Here is a 16,704-nt window from a genome sequence, read left to right as displayed (position 1 = left end):
TTCGGACATTTATGGGCACTATTGAAATAATGTGTGGTGAATGCGATGGTTCAAGTGGTCTTATGAGAGATCCATCCCACATATGTGTTGAATAAACACTGTTCTACTATGTAATATATCTGGCAAATGGCATGAATTAAAATATGCAGTTAATAGGATTCTGAAGATCCGTCATGAGATCCTTGGAGGACCCATATCTTTGAATTATAAATATGCAACATATAAATCTCGTACCGAATAATACATTCCTGACGAATGAACACTCTCCTATGTAGAGAGAATATCTCCTAGATGAGATTATAGTTCCTTGATGGAACCTTTCCAGAAGAAATAAAATCTGTGTTGAACACCAAAGTTTGATAACCCCTATTAAGGGATAAAGACCCATACATACCCGAAAAGGAATAAGATGAGGTACCAAAGAACTTGAAGTTCACCGAATAAGCACATGTGCATTCCACGAGTTTTACTTATGGTATTTTCCACTTGATGTGGAATTACTGTATCCTCTAAAGCCCTGATGGCAGAAACCTATAAGGTTAGGTGTTAGTGGCAAAATATCCTCATTGTGCCATAATGACAGACTATAACGATGTATCTGATCGATGAAAAATCCCTGATAGATTACGATCTTTGATGGACTTTTGTTACACCATCAAAGATGTTGCAATGGATGAACGCCTGGAGCGATGTGTCATATTTAGAATATGTATTATTGTACCTATATTATCCCCTAAGTCCTATTGAAGGACATGCTATTTGCTTTGCACAACTATGTATAAATTGTGGTGTAAGATAGAAAATGATAGCACCCCAACCTCATCCATTCTCGTTATTCCAGATGAACAATGAGACATATATCTTGAAGAATATGCTTGAGTTATGAGAGATAACGACTTTGACAGATGTCATCGTCAGGGGGAGCGAATGCTTATATTGATCACAACTGTGAGATAATAAATGTCATATTCTATGCCCTGAAGGCGTGAGCTTGATGATCAATATGTGAACCTTTATGGAACTTTCTATCAAATATATAGATCCAGTCGATCGAACACCATTAGTCAAAGTGGCTTATTTATATTGATATGTGCACTTACCTCGTATATCCTAGAAGTGAGTAGAGGTAAAGTTCCTGAAATAGTCCTTGCAAGGATATGCAATCCGTTTGCTAAATCTTTATGTGCATATACTTCCAGAAGAAGATGTTTTGCCTTATTGATACAATTTTGCAAGGATCAGGGGGAGCACATTTCTAAAGTTAGCCCTTGTAGAAGATTCGATAGAATCTAGATCCTAGAGGATCGAAATCTGTCCTGATGACAGCTGTTGTACTCTTTTTCCCTTGATGAGTTTTCTTGAAGTTTCTCACATGAGGTTTTTAACGAGGCAACAAAGTGCAAATGCAATTTGTATCACCATGCACTCTTTCTCCATATTTTTCCCACTGGGTTTTTCGGAGTTTTAACGAGGCATGTGTTGGTCGCGGTATTCGCCCAAGGGGGAGTGTTAAGTAACCCTAGTTAGGGTTATGTGGGCAAATACCTGCTTTGCCCCTAAGGGGTCTCACATCTCTATATAAGGAACCTATACACCCCCTCATAATACAGAGATCAGAAAGAGGCCAGAGGCCCAACCCTATATCATGTCTCGTGTGTTTCCTCTGTCGTACTTATGGGAAGGGAGACGGGTTCTCTACAGCTTCTTGCGCCTCTACTGCTGGCGGGAGGGAAGGGAGCGGATCTGGTGATCCGTGGTAACGTAGTTCTCAACACAATCAACCAAACATAATCTCAAATAAAATTAACGCATGCGGTGATTTAAAATAAGATGATACGAATAACCAACCATGTGGAATGTGGCGGACCGCAGACCGAATGGATTCGGCGGGAAGACATACCGGCCTGGGGTCCATGAGCTCCAGATGGTGGGTAGTTCTATTTAAAAAATAAGAGCTCTTCTAAATCTTACTTTATTAAAATAAACTAAATAAATATTTTTAAAAAATAAGTGATTTTTAATATTTTGAACTTTTTAAATAAACATTATAACTAATAATGTTTTATATCTTATGCATACTCTAGAGTCCTATAATCTAGAAATCCAAAATAGATTATGATTTTAATATTTGAAGATCTAATTAAAGTCATTGTTAGAGAGGTTTTTTTTATCGATATCTCTATTCCTATTGATTAAAAATATCCCTACTACTATTAAGACTCCAGTGTGGGCGCCGAGCGACACCATGCCCCCGCCCCCACACATCGCGCTAACATCACGCTGCCCGCTTTGGTCCCTGCGATGCCCGCCCCTGCGACCTCGTCTGCCGGTCTGCCCCCATCCCCACGACCCCCGTCGGCCCGTCCTCACCTAGCGCGCCCCGCCCCCATCCCCGCGATGCCCACCCATCTCCACACGATTCCCGCATCGCACCCGCCCATCCCCGCGCGACCGCGCCATCGCCCTCGCAACCCTTGCGATGCCGCCCCACTCATCTTCAAGGCCCTCGCCCTAACCTCCAGGGCAACAGCATGACGAATCTTGCCTCCACTACAACATATCTCGCGGACGCGATGCGACATAGGCTCCTTGGACAAGCGAGCCCAGATCCCACGGGCAGGTGAGCGCGAGTCTGTCTTTCGGCAGTGGCGTAGGAGATGGCGACGGGGAGGTGAGCGGGCATAGCTTTACGAGTGAAGGACAGCAAGGCACTGGTGCTGCTTGTCTGAATTGCAGCAGCATGGATGAGTGGAGTCGAGGCCATGTATGAGTGGAGTCGAGTCCGTTGATTGACCTGGAGGGAGAGGAGATAGGGAGGAGTGGCGCTCGAAACTGAGGCGTGGAGGGAGAGGGTCTGGTGGGTGGGAAGGCGTTAACGGACCGAGCAGTGTCATGCCCCGAGGAAAAGAAGACGAAGAGATAGGTATGTCGTATGTTCCTTTTGTCCTTTATTTTCTTTCTTTTTCTTTATTAGTTTTGGGGGATAACGTTAATGAAAAAACGATAATATATGAGAATATAATGTTGGTAAATAAATTATTGAGAATGGTATACTCTAACTCGATTCACTCGTTGGTCCAAGACTTATATTTTTGTGTATTATATTATTATATTAATTAATTTGCATATATAAATATAAATACCTTACAATATTAATCATATTTGTTAATTTGGTAACGAGAGACGTTATCTGCAGCCAGATGGATAAAATATTAGGTAATTGGGTACATCGAAAAGATATAGCGTAACACTAAGTCCCAAAGAAAGTCATATTTAGCAGAGTAGCGGTGGAAAACAAGAAAAAGAGTATTATTTTACTTCTCATAGTAACATAGGCAATTTGGCTACGCAGTGGCCGGATAGCGGATAATTGATAGCTATTGGCTGACCCAATCCCCAATCGTTGCGGATCCAAACCCAAGATTGGGGAAAAACAATTATCCGCTAACCATGTTTGGTGAATGGAAACAAGAGATGGAGCTAATTGCTGGGCGAATCAAGAATGTAAGATGGAAGCTCCACGACATTTTGTTTGCGAAGGACAAGAGCGACAAGTATCGATCTTTCATTCTAAGGTAGATTAGCATGTTCTCCTACACTGGCTTGAACAAAGCGTAGGTAACACGGCTTCCACGTCTGTTGTTGCGCAGGCATCACAAGCTAAATTAAGTTCCAATCACCGGTTGCACACTCTTTGTTGTCTGCAGAGTACCATCATATGCGTAATTTCGATTTTTTGTCTGAAGAGTGACAACATGACGGTAAGTGGCATGTTTACATGACCAAGGATGGGCAGATCTCATTAGTTGGGCTGTCTCTAGAAAAGTGTGATTACAGGAGTGCCCTGCCACTCTACAAGCTGGAGAGGTTATTGCTACCCCAGGGTCAACAACACCCATCCAAATTCAATGTGACCGCTCAGGGTTACCACGTAGCAGGAAATTTTCGTATGACCGCTGAATGGTACTCCTCCCACCTAAACATGCACTAACTAATTATTTTATTGAAGATTTTGTATGCCCGTTGCAACGCACGGGCACCTAACTATTAATTAAGAAGGATATAAAGAGACATTTGGACTTTCTCTTAATGCACCTTTAATAATTAGTTCTAATCTATTGATACTAAAATGTCGTATGAATTAGGAGAGGCCAAAAACTTGTAACACCTGAAAATCATAATTTTGGGTTAGAAAAAAATCACTCCTAAAAATAAACATTTTTCTAAGAAATATTTACTAAAATGATCCTTATGCAAATTCAATCATCTATTTGTGGCATCATAGAGTTGTAAGTTTTGCATAAAATATTTAAGTTAGAACATCCTAGATATTATGCAATAGATATAGTTTCCTTTAAAAAAATATTTGGTGTGTATATATTATGTACCTAGCAGCATTTGCTTAAAAGAACAAGATAGGGAAATAAATAAAATAATAAATAGATAAATAAATATGACTTGCATACATGCTGGGTATCTGAGATGTGCATTTAATTTGAAGTTGAAACTCCAAACTCAGAGTGGAAGGTAATCTAAAATTGAATTTGAAATCTAAAGAAAATCAAAGAAATGGGAAAACAGAAAAAATAAAAATAAAAGAAAAAGCCACGTTGGGTCGGTACCACCCTATAGGCCCAATTCACTCCCATTCATGCAGCCCAACATCTCCACCCGCCGCCGACAGGTGGGTCGGGGGCATCGGCCACTCACCCTCACGTCTTGATATCACCCAACTGACTGGTGGACCCCTATCTCTAGGTCTATGATTGCTTGATGGGCCCCACTTGTCATCTTCATTCGCGCTTGCATGCCAAAACATAACCCGCGTGGATCACAACAGAAGACGTGGTCGTGGATTGAGTCCGTTCGGAACTCTTCCTGTTGGCCATCGTTCTAGCCCGCACTACCGGAATTAGCTGCTTTGCCGAGTGTCTAAAACACTCGGCAAAGCCTTAAAACACTCGGCAAATGCTTTGCCTAGTGTGACACTCGACAAAAAAAGCTCGACGAACTATACATCGGTAATGGCTTCTTTGCTGAGTACTTTTTATCGGGCACTCGGCAAAGTATGCTTTAGCGAACTATACTTTTTATTGTCCCTCGCCTATGGCTATAAATTATAGTGATGACATACCCCCTTCCTACCCCATCGAGGTTTGACTCACCATAGGGTGTTTGGGGAGCGCAGGGCGGAGAGAGCACTGCCATAGGGAAAACCTTGAAGCAGCGATGTCATGATCTCGAGAATTGGCCAAAATACATCTCCAGCATGTTTGGGTTTATCTGCTAGCCTTGGTTCGTTGCGATGACCATTGGGGCAACTGTAGTTTCTCGTCATCGAGACAACACTACCGCGGCCCGCAGGTTGTGACTGGGCGCTACCCCTACTTCATCTACACCCGGTGAGCCTCTAATCAAACCGCCTTACTCGTAGGTATGATTAGAATCAGGTTTTCCTGGAAGCAGGGCTCTTGAATACGTTGGTCGTGTGCGCCAGTGAGCTCTCTGGGCGGCGCCATGTTCTTCAGTCGTGGTCGACCGTTGTGGTAGGGAAGAACCGGCCTAGACCGTTGATCCATCAATCGGCAGTCGAGATGATATAAAAATAACGTTTCTGCTGGGATGTTCTTGGCCGTAGATCTTGGATCTGATGGTGGGGATCGTATACCAGTTCGGGTAATAGATCTTTTAATCTGGGTCGTTGAATCACAATCGGTTGGCTGAGAAACAAGCATACCCCTTCGCCACGTCCTTTTGCTAAAGAGTCCTTGTCCTTATTTTTATTTTACCCGCCATCCACGCTAGTGTAAAGAATCCTTTAGACTAGTCCTAAAATTTTCGCAAAAGCCCCTGAGTTCTCAGGTATTAGTGGTCGCCGTCCAGATAGTTTATTAAATCATATAAATATACATGAAGTTGATTTTTAGTATAAAGATAAACCTAGAAACCTGTAAAATTCATAACTTTTGCGATTTAACTCTGTTTTACTCCGTTCCAGTAGTGTTAGCTTCATAAAAATATTGACTACACAATAACAGCATTTATTGTATCATATCTCATTCTTTTATAATTAGATCTTTATTTAACTTATGTTTAGATTGATTAATCTTGTTAATTTGTCTATCATTATAATCCACTAAAATATGATCTATGGTCAAGTTATAATTTAGATTAAATTTGAATTAATTATTTCTTTGGATTATCTTTTCTAATGATTTATAAAATAAACATAAGACCTAGTTTTAGTCATTTAATCACATAAATCATATCCTTTCAACCACAACTCTGTTTTTAGTGGTTCTCGAGCCTACGACCCGTAGCAGTGCATAGAATATTCCGACACAGTTTGTTCTAATGTTTGGTGTAATGTTATTTTTATGTATAACTTGTCTATTTGTATGTACTTCTACGAATAGAAGTGATGTCACACACATATTTAAGGGCAAATTCAGGCGCGAATCAAATGTGTGCTAAGATCAAGTCTCATACATATGATGACTCATGGTACAGAAATATAACGCCCTGAATTTGAGGGGTATAATTTTTTCTTCTCCGACACTCACCAAATTTAGGCGTTACTCTCTTTTCTCTTCCCGTTTCGCTCCTTCTTCTAATTTTTAAAGCAGTATAGAGACTGGTGTCCGTATCGCATGTAAACAAAAAAACCTAAGTTGACATGGGTGATGCATCATGCCGAAGCATATTTCTTTTGTCTGATGTTGTGTCTGATCACGCGTCCGTCTCGTTTTGGTTTTCGATTCGTGGTTTGTTTTCGATTAGTGGTCGTGCGTGCAGTGGATCTCTGGCCTGGCCCGTGGCCCGACCCGGCCTGGCCCTGGCGCCTCACCCCCCATGTGTGCCCCTCTCCTCTCTATCTCATTTTCTTTTTCCGTGCAGCAACTTCTCTCTCCCTCTCTTCCACATCCTTTGCCCTAGGTGTGATCCAGTGGACGGTTACCACCGATCGTCGAGCCCCAAGGTGAGCTCCCCTTCTCCTCCCATCTCCTCTCCTCTCCCTCCTTTCCTCCCTCCCCTGCGTGCGGCCCCGTGCGACCTCTGGCCGGCGGCGTGGCCCCGCGCGGCCTCTGGCCGGTGGCGCGGCCCCTGCGTGCCTCCCCGCGCGCCTCCCCGACGTGGCCCCCCCGGCGCGCGCAGTCCCATTCCCGCGTGCGCAGCCCTATCGCGCGTGGCGTTTAAAATTCACTTTGATTAGTTTTAAATATGATTTAATTTATGTGCTACGTCACGCGCTTCGCCGCGCGATGATCCATTTTAAAATACAGATTTATTAGTGTGCTGCGTCGCACGCTTCACCGCGTGATGGTTCACTTTAATTTCAGATTATTTAATGTGTTGCGTCACGCGTTTCGTCGCACGATGTTTTGTTTTAAATTCAGTTTAAGTGGCGTATGCTGTCGTGCGCTTCGTTGCGCGATGCTTTACGTTATTCTCATATTTAATACAAGTGTTTCGTTGCACGCTCCGTCGTCGACGATTTGGATAATTTCAGATTATCTTAATTATTGTGTCACGCGCTTCGTCGCGCGACGATTTATTTTAATTTCAGCTTAATTCATACGTGCTGTTGCACGCCTCGTCATGCGGCAAATCGTCCCAATTTTTAGTTAGTTCGCGTGTGCCGTCGTACGTTTCGCCGCGTGACAATCCTTTTAAATTTACCTTAAATTATTTATAATAATTAAACGCGTAGCGTAAATTTATTTTATGCATAGCGCGATTGTCAAATTAATATGGTTATGTTTAGGCACGTACTTTAATCCATAGCTGCTTAACGTAATTGCCCTTCGACCGTAGCCTCGACCGTTATTTTCTCTTTCTCGCTTAGTCGTAGGTGCGAGCCCTGCACCAAGCGTATGCTTATTTGTTATATTCTATTGCGTGGTGTATTGTTCTTTTTGTATTAAAATCGTGGAATGTTGTTTGAACTTGTATAGATAATGGTCAGTTGGCAGAGTCCGAAGGAGTTGCAGGTGAAGACCCTGAGCAGCAGCTGGTTGGTGAAGGCAAATGCCCCTTGACCCATCTATGTCCTACTCATTTTATAATTCACTCCCCGCATTTATACAATTTATACCTAAGGATTGACTAGCTTTGTTTATGTGTCCTTGTTTACCTATGTGGGTTGGATCATTTTGGTTTTAGCTCAATGCTAGTGCTTCACACTAATCAATGAACATGATGAGATTATTTATGATACGCTGTTTTTCCTCTTTATTATGATGACGGTATTGTGATATTTAAGGGGACTCGAGCAGTTTCTCGAGTGCCTCTCCGTAGGGACTGGTTCGTTGGATGACCACCCGGAAAAACAGTACAACCATGAGGGTGGTATGGAACGCCCTTAGCTGAATAATTTGAGGAACTAAGGTGTAGTTCGCTTCGCCGTCGTGCCGTCAATGGGGATCGGTGTATGCGGCTCACTCTGTCGAGGGTTGTTTGCCCCTTGGGGAGGAGTGCGGTACATTTAGGAAACCTAACGGGCGACTACAACCTTAGGGAATCTTTGTAAAGGCTACGTAGTGAAACCTTCCCTATTCACCTTGGTAGTGTTTAAGGGTTTGATCGATCCAATGCAAAAGGGAATCACGGCTCGTGGGTAAAGTGTGCAACCTCTGCAGAGTGTTATGAAACTAATATATCAGCCGTGCTCATGGTTATGAGCGACCTTGGGAGCTCCACTGATTAGAGAAACATTGATCAGAGATGCTTTGTTTACAAATGATGATGAGGATAATGCTGGTCTCTATTATGATTATGATTATGGTTATGGTTTATGGTATTCTTTCCATTTGGAAAGGATACTTTTGGGTTAACAACTTGGGTTAATGCTAAAACCTGGCTTTCTACTAGCAATAATTACCTGACCAACTAAAAGCAACTGCTTGATCTTAACCCCACATAAAGCTAGTCCATTATAGCCAAACGGGATAATTGCTGAGTATGTTGATGTGTATTCACCCTTGCTTTACACACCAACCCCCTAGGTTGTCCACGTTGCAACCACTGCTCAGGAGAAGATGAAGTCGTGGTGGAGGACTTCCAGGAGTTCCAAGAGTACGATGAGTTCTAGGCGTGGGTTAGCGGCAAACCCCCAGTCGACTGCCTGTTAAGGCCGTGTTTATCTACATTTTTTGTTTTCGCACTTTGATAATTGTTAATGACTATGTGGATGTCTCGGACATCATGATGTAATCAACTATTACCCTCTTTTATGTTATTATTTAAGCATTGTGTGATGATGTCCGGTTACGTAACTGTTGTGTACGTGAATTGCTGATTCTGGCATGTACATGGTTCGCATTCGGTTTACCTTCTAAAACCGGGTGTGACAAGAAACGAATGTCCATCTTTACTATATAATAGGAGTTCTGTACAAAATAGCTAAATAATTACATCATACAAAGACAACGATCCAACAACTCATCGCGGCATCCTTCTTGCTCCTTATCTTGTGGTACATGTCCTTGACCTAGGGGATGTGAGTACAGCAAGAGTAAGCTCATATACGTTCATCGCTCAATAAGTTGTGGGGAATAATGTGCACAAGCTCACTTACGGTAGGGGCTCATGTGAGGTGTAAGGCCTACCAAAAAGATGGTTAACGCTTAGCATTACTTTTAAATTTGATTAAAGTTTTATTAGAATTTACTAAGTGTAAGTAGATACCAACCAAATTAAATAAGAGATCACAGTTAATAATAAAACCCACAATGCAATACAAATGACAAAGTAAGTTTAATTCCATAAGTTAATCATGCGAGTGTCTGAGCCGCTCTTGACCATGAGCACGACTGATATACTAGTTTTACACTCTGCAGAGGTTGCACATCTTTACACATAGGTCATGTTACCCATTTGCCAAGGGATCACGACTTCCCATTCATCTCTACCGAGGAGACGAGGCAGGGTAGCACTACGTGGCCTTTCCAAAGTTCCACTAGTTCGAGAAAGCCCGCTATGGATTCAGAAAGAAGAAAGCATAGGAATCCCTCATCTAAAAAGCTTTACAGACAGTTCGACCTGAGGACCTCCCTATACTCTGTAGCGACGCCTCCCCGCGCTTGCCCCTTTCGGGTAAGGTAATCTCTCCCTAGCTTTTCTAAATAATTGACCAAGAGCGTCCCATTTCACCCTTGTGATAACACTATTTTTATCGGGTGGTTCTCCATGTTTCAGTTAATACAATAATCTTATCTTGAACAATAATTAAACCAACAGTATTAATGGAACATGATCATATATAACATTAATTTCCCAAAACTAGGTAGAGCAATAGCAATTCTACCCAATAGTTCATTTGTTTGCAAGGTGTGGGGTAAAAAATACTAAGGAAACATATTAGGTCCCATCAAATTAACTTGAGTATGTCACAGTGATTAACAAGAACATTATTAGGTAAAGAAGAGTGATCAAGGGCACAACTTGCCTTAGACTTGATATTCCAGGTACTTCACTAGATTGGTTTTCGGGTTTCTCATTACCTCGCTGTTACTCGTAGCAATACATACAATCAAGCAATCAATGTATATGGTAACATTACATCGAAGCAAGTGAACCAACAACATAATAATATTCTACACGCTGCTACGAGATCGTAGGTTCGAGAACAACTAAAATCGGAGTTACAGTGGAAAAGATATGGTTTTCTAGAGTTTTAGGTGTTTAAGCAATAAACTATTATTATAAATTATGTGAGGGAGATTAAATAAATAACTAATTAAACCATAATCTAAATCATAACTCGATTAAAGATCATACTTTAGTCAGTTTATAATTATGGACATATTACCTTTGATTAGAAAGCTTAATTTACTATACAGGTAAATAAATATCTAATCTATACTATACTTAAAGCACCAGTTTCAACGGTCGTCGTGCGTCATGTTTTTATAAAAAGACCCCTATTCTTCTTCCAACCAACCCGTCGCACGCCACCATTTTACAAAAATACCCCTACATCCCCCGCAGACCCCGCATCTGCCATTCTCGCATACGCCGACCCGCAACGCCATCCCCGCAGACGCCGCAGACCCCGCCGCCCGACCCCTCAGACGCCATCCCCGCCTACCCCGCAGCCGCCATCCCCGCAGACCCCGCCATTCCCGCCGACCCCGAAGCCCGACCCCGCAGCCGCCATTCCCGCAGACCCCGCATCCGCCGTTCTCGCAGACGTCGACCCGCAGACGTGGACCCGTAGACGCCGCAGACCCCGCCGCCCGACCCCCCAGATGCCATCCCCGCCGACCCCGCAGACCTCGTCCCCAAGCGCCGAAGCAGGCCCGTCCCCGAGCGCCGAAGCAGCCCCGTCCCCGAGCGTCGACGAGCCCTCCCTGAGCTCGGACCTCGCGGCCGTGCCCAGAAATCTGCTGCGCCCATAAATCCGCCGCCATTCCCCGTTGAACAACCTCCATGCATGATGCAACCCTTGTGCCGTCGGACTCCCAACAACCTCCGTGCATGCCGCTCGTCACCCCGACCCAACCGCCCTCCGGATCTGCCCCTCTCCTATATCAAGGGTTTCATCTCCCACCCATCCTCTTCCTATTTGGCTGCTCGCGGCGATTCCCTGCAGCTTTGCGACGAGACTGCTCGAGATAAGGTCCAAAGAGCTGTCCCTCCACGTGCTGCTTCATGCTGGGAACCCAGGTCCGTGTGTTCTCTATTATACTCTATTTGGCTGTTCTTCAACGAAACCCTAAACCCTGCGACGCACGTACATTTTAATGGTTGTCCTCTTCCTATTTGTAATCACTGTGTAGAATAACAAGATCGCTTTGGCTTTGAGATAAGCACTTCCGACAAGCTTCAGTTCTGCATACACACGGATATACAGGTTTTAAATTCTCATTTACCCTGTTTTCTAGATTTGTATGTCATCTCTTTTTGTCGCTAAGCCATGTGTATAGCTTATTCTAGCATGATTTGTATGGAATCAAGCCTAAAAGGCTGTTGTTGCTTGTGTTGTCAATTAGTTTGAACTCAGTAATATTAAACTTTAGTGGATTGGTAATTGCAATTGTTTGAGCTTATGGTACTTCTCTCTCTTATAACTCCCACTGACTTTTTATTCCTGAAAACAAACCAAACTGAGATTAAAATTAAGGTTTTCACGAACCTGATGATGAAGTATCTTTTTAGTTAACCATCATAATGCTAGGTCGATGAACATTAGTATTAGATAGTGACAATTGGGCTTTGACTTGGTATTGTTTGCCCTGATCTGATGATGGTTCATGGTACCAGTACAAGCAAAACAATTGCCTTGTTAGCTACAGATGTAGTTCAGAGTCTGGTGATACATCACTAATGGAGCTAGGGAGCTTAAACTTAAGCACACCGATTTTGAAGACTCATAATATTTTTAGTTGTGTCCCAATATTTACAAATACAAACATTCTAGCAAAAGGGGTCTCATGTTTACTTATCAAAACGAAGGGATCTGCAATTGGTATTGGAAAAGTAGAACCATGTATAATTATATTACATTAAGTAGAAAACAGGTTTAAGGTTTAGCTGATGCGAGTACCACTAAACCTGCTAGATAGATCAGACAGGCCACACCACACATTCAGACTTCATATTGAAGAAAAGGTAAAAACTTTCATAAGCACCTGGGATAATGCAATCATACTTGTGGACAAATTATTTATCTTGCATCGCTCGTCAATTGAGAGGTTCATCGGAGTCTGCACAAGCAAACAAACAAAAAAACTTCACAAAGTACCAGATCATTCTCTGAAATAGAGAGGAAAACTGTTTCTGGAAAACTAAATTATCACATAAATACATGTTTGGTTTACAACTATATAGCATAATTTCAAAAGGTAGAAAATACTGCAAGAAGTCAAAAAAAGTGCAACAAAACATTCATGCAACAAAACCAAAAATATGCACATGATTGGACCTTCACCATCCTTGACTACAGGCAAAATGCATGACCTGTGTTGCAAAAATTCAGAAACTGACAATAGTTCTGATTTGTGATTTAGTGTGGCCATGTGCAACCCAACTTATGGTAAAATGTCATGCCCATTTGGTGGTTCCAAAGGAAACATTTTTTTATTACTACTACTGATCATCTTTTACACAATTAGCCACTGGTGGCATTTCTAAGGATTGGACATACAATTCATAAATGAAGTTAAATAAATAACTATATGAAACTAGAGATACAGGATACGGCATGTTATCATAAATAAACATAAGAAGCATTAAAGAGCGGCTGCGGGGATAAGCAGCGTATACAACAGCTAATATAAAATCTCAGATGGAAGGCAAAGAAAAAAACCTGTGCTCTATATACAACAGCTAATATTGTTCTTGTTAATTCCAACACCTGATCCTTCTGCACATAGGGGCATAGGCTAAAAAGGCCCAATATATTAAGTTTACTTATTGCTGTGCTCTGTTGCCATGTTATTTTGATTCTATACACAAATGACTCTTCTGGAAACTCACTACCACATTCACTTGTGATTCTCTGATGTACCAGTTTGTTTGTTAGCCATTCAGTTTCGTCAGCCTAACTGTATTCCTTTCTGTTTTGTTCAGTTTGAGTCGTGTCCTCGGATGTAGCCCAGTTTGTTGAGCTTGGTCAATGGCTAAGCGTGTTTGTAGGTTACCCCAAAAATTTTGTCCCAAGTGAAATACAATCAACATCAAGGTTTAGGATGTATGGATGGTTGCAGAAAATATAGATTCAAGTTTTTAATAGATTTTCTTCATATAGACAAAAGATCAAGCATGGGAGGTTCTCAATCAACAATACAAAAATCAGTCAAACAATAAACAAGATAAAATTCTAATAAAAATGCAGTGACACTGCATATGGAACAAAAAGAATGGTGAGTGATTACCTTAGAATGGAGAAGACCTGCTAAATACTTCTTTAAAAAATAACACAAAGCAACATCTTGATTTGTATCTCCATTGCCTGTGTACTGTGTTTATACAGTAGAAAAAATGTAAAGTGAACCTTGTGTGTGTGTGTATTTTGTTTCTCTGGAGTTATTTAATTTTTTCAGTTTTGACCTTTTGATTGAGTCTCAGCATCTAGAAGTCATAAATAAATTTCTATTCTGTATCTGACCCTTGTCTTGAAGACAAACTGACAAAGTGCTAGCTATATGCTATACAGTGAAACTCACACTTTACCTTAATAACAGATAACAAGTATGAAAAGTAACATCTAAATAGAATGGTGAGTGATTACCTTAGAAAACAGACGGGGCTGAAAATGGTATGGTTCTTCACCAGGAACTTCAATGGATATACTCAACTAGAATGAGAAACAAGATTAGTAGAACCATGTATAATTATATTACATTAAGAAGAAAACAAGTAGTAGATGCCATATGCGCACCAGAATCCCAAAAGCCATCTGGCACAGCTCCATGCAAAACTTGAGACAAATGTTCTGCTCCAGAACATAAACTGCAATACATTTAATACAAAGAGTGACTGATGTTAAATATCATAGTTAAATATATTTGACTAGACTGTTTTGCTAATAAAGATTTAGCATGCTTTGTTATGTCATGAATTAATATCACATCACGATCTGTAATTCTAAATTGCTGCATTCCCTGCTGGTCTAGAGTAGTAGTCAGTTCTAATATGGTATATATTTCTGTCTATTGTACATGTTCATTTCATGGTTGGATTTCCAGCTCATTTTCGGAAAACGGTGGCTTAATTGTGTTGCTTCTCAGTTTATCTTTTTGTTTGTTTCTTGATTGGTGATTAGAAAAAACCTAAATGTTCTTCTGGTTTAATTAACCAAAACTGCAATGTTCAACCAATAATTGAGTTACTTCCTTGCAACTTGCAAAGTGTGGCCATGCTACGTGTTGTGGCTGTGAGCAACCATCTGTCCTCCATATAAAATAATCATGGCACGAACTAAAGAAACGATACCTTATGGTTTGAAAAATATGTAAATTGATCGTGTAAATATGATATTAATTTAAAGGACCAACCAAACATAAATACTGAAGCAAAAGAGTGTTATACTATACTATTAATTGATCCCTAGGAAAGTTCACTCTGTGATGTACTTATTTACTAAATGCTTCATTAGAAGGTCAACCTTTGAGTATATGAAACTGTTCTTTTTTAAAAGCTTGCACCGTGATCCTGCTGTGGAGATTGGATTGGTTTTGGACATCGTAGGCGAGAGCACCCTCATCGACACCTTCTTCTGCTATCTTGGTGGCAATGCAAGGTACGTCGAGGTCAAATGTAATTATTATTTTGTACTTCAAAATGCATGATAAAGCTATTGTTATATATTATTGCACGTGGTTTATTAATCCATCATAGTTAAATAAAATTGACTAGACTGTTTTGTTAATAAAGATTTAGCATGCCTTGTTATGTCATGAATTAATATCACATCACGATTTGACATATGTTTCGATTAGTGGAATTTAGGGTATATGAATTAAATGGATAATAAGTAAGCACATGAATTATATTGAATTGGAATAAACATTTATATATGCAACAGATTAAGTAATATATAATAATGCCAAACTGATGTGTGGTGGGGGTATTGATTGGGGTATAAAGTTTATACGCATGCGACCGGTATATAGAGGTCGATGCTTTTTTAGATAAAATGGTAGATAGAAGGCTGCTTTTCTGTACGGAACCCCTGCATCCGTACAGAATCCTCTCTCACCCCCTTCTCTTCATCCTTCTATTCTGGATCTACCGATCATGATAAAGCTATTTATTCAAATGAGTAATACAATGAACTGAATGCCTCTTTTACTAAACTGAATTAAAAATGCAAGTTTATCTAACATATTTTCCATAAAAAAGGTTTCGATGGAACCGACTGTACTGAACCGTGAGAGAAATGCAGCGGACCGCCAAAAAAGGATGCCTATGTAAGTTATATACGAATAGTTACACAGAATGAAACCTATCAAAGTTGTGACGATTATTCATTTGCGTGTTTAATATAGTTTTAGGTTGTTCGACGACTATCGCGATGAAGATTATTATGTGCTACCACGGAAGTTCAGTATTGTCGCTCGAGTAGAAGTTAAATTCCCCATTGAACCACGTTATCGTGACAGACAACATTTCATTTTGTCTGACATCAATGTAAGTTAACATTCACATAAGTTCCATTTCAAAATTTCAAAAAAATTATATAATCTCCATACCACTGCCTTTTTCTGCTGGAATAATATTAGGGAGCCAAGATCGAGGCAATGACAAGTTCGTACGAGACAGTCAAGCACTTCAACAATTTGCTACATGAAAAACATGTTTTCAAGATGCACAATGTAGATTTCAGTATTAGTATGGGTGCACATCAGTTTCGACACCTAAGTGGTCCAATGGAATTATATCTCACCAGACAAACTGTCGTGGAGCCGTACACAGTTCCATTTCAAATGCCGCCATTCCCAAAACATATATTCTTGAGTCTTGCAGATATTGCCGAACTACCAAATAGGACTTTAGTTGGTAAGAACGTGAAAATCTTCTGGGTAGCTTACGATACCTTCTACACAAAAAAGTAGTAATCCATTTTTCGTCGTGCTTTTGTAGACATTATGGCTATTGTAGTCCACTTAGATGTAATTCATCGCACAATGTGGGGTCCATTCAGGAAGATTGTTGTCATGGATGCCAGGTATATCACGTTAATTATCGATAATATGTAAA

This window comes from Zea mays, chromosome 7 (genome assembly GCF_902167145.1).
Source record: "Zea mays cultivar B73 chromosome 7, Zm-B73-REFERENCE-NAM-5.0, whole genome shotgun sequence".
Lineage (NCBI taxonomy): Eukaryota > Viridiplantae > Streptophyta > Magnoliopsida > Poales > Poaceae > Zea > Zea mays.
The sequence above is the reverse complement of the archived record's forward strand: the minus strand, read 5'-3'. Positions refer to the sequence as shown.